This window comes from Pinus tabuliformis, chromosome 7, assembly GCF_031772625.1.
Source record: "Pinus tabuliformis cultivar Carrire ecotype Pingquan chromosome 7, CPIR1, whole genome shotgun sequence".
Lineage (NCBI taxonomy): Eukaryota > Viridiplantae > Streptophyta > Pinopsida > Pinales > Pinaceae > Pinus > Pinus tabuliformis.
The window spans coordinates 1384060653-1384062019 of record NC_142293.1 but is presented as its reverse complement, the minus strand read 5'-3'; positions in this window follow the sequence as shown (position 1 = coordinate 1384062019).

Sequence of the window (1367 nt, the reverse complement as noted above, 5' to 3'; positions counted from 1 at the left end):
GTGACATATTTTGTAAACATTATTATTTGAATTTTGGACATGACAAATGTTGACAGTTGCTCACTTGCTAGATAAATCATAATATGCTCTATGTTTTATGTTTTATAATATGCTTAAATGTTTTATGTTTTATAATATGCTTAAAAATTTGATGTATGTTTGTAATAGCTAGAATATAGATGATTGTTGTACATACTAGTAACTACAATGGAATCATGGATGCCATATCTATCTTGATTTATGCAAAAATATGCATGTTTTCATGTCTTCTACAATTAATTTGGTATTTGGGATGTTTGTTTTGAGTATAAATGCAAAAAAATATATAAATATATATATATATATATATATATATAGCAGACGCTTCCGCGGACGCTTCGCTCCCTAGATTTTTGGAAAATGACGCTTCCGCGCTTTGCGCTTCCGCTTCGCTCCCGCTTCGTGCAACATTGAGATAAACCCATAATGAAGGTTCATACCCATTAAACCTGGATCAATCAAGAAGATGCAAATATTCTTTCTCATGTCAATATTAACTAAAAGATTGTCTTCACATGAACACATCCATCTCCTCTGCTAGTTAAAGAGGGGCAAAAGAATCAGTCTCCTACTAATAGACTAAACCCTCCAAACAATTGATGGAAGTTTATTAAAAGCTAAGGGAACTTCTGTTTTTAACCAGGGAGTATCAACTTATGAGATTACTCCTAAGTTAAAGACCAAATCATAAGGAAGTAGGGAAAACAATTTTCAACAAGGAAACCCTCCCAAAGAAGTATGACAACCAAAATAGTTGTAGCTAAAGAAGTTCCAGCTAAAAACATATATTTTGCGCCTAACAGGTAAATACCAAAATAGTTTAGTTCTATATATATAAATATACGACTATGAAAATATATCACAAAACCCAAGAGTTCATATCTTAATACATATCATAATCTTGTCAAACAGTTAAATTAAGAGCCGAGAAACCTTTCATTGTCTCTCTCAAACAATTACGAAAAAGAAGGAATTATTTGCACCCTAGAACCAAAATTACAGCCTGCATACTAATATTATCTTTTGCTACAAAATACATTAGCTGTGATATAATTAACACTGCATTGCATATAATTGCAAAAATGTGAGTTCCCTAGACCACATCAGTTCAACCAATAGAGGCCATGAGAGTGAGTTCCAACCTGTACCAGATGCAAGGTTGTGAGCAGACTTCATCATCAAATCCATCATATTAACCTCATGCCCTTTTCTATTCAAATCACGACATACCTGCTAAAACCATGGCAAACATTATTAAAAGGATGAAAGACCTAGATGATGTCGGCAATAAAATTATGAAATATATGAATAAACCCTTACCTGGGTTT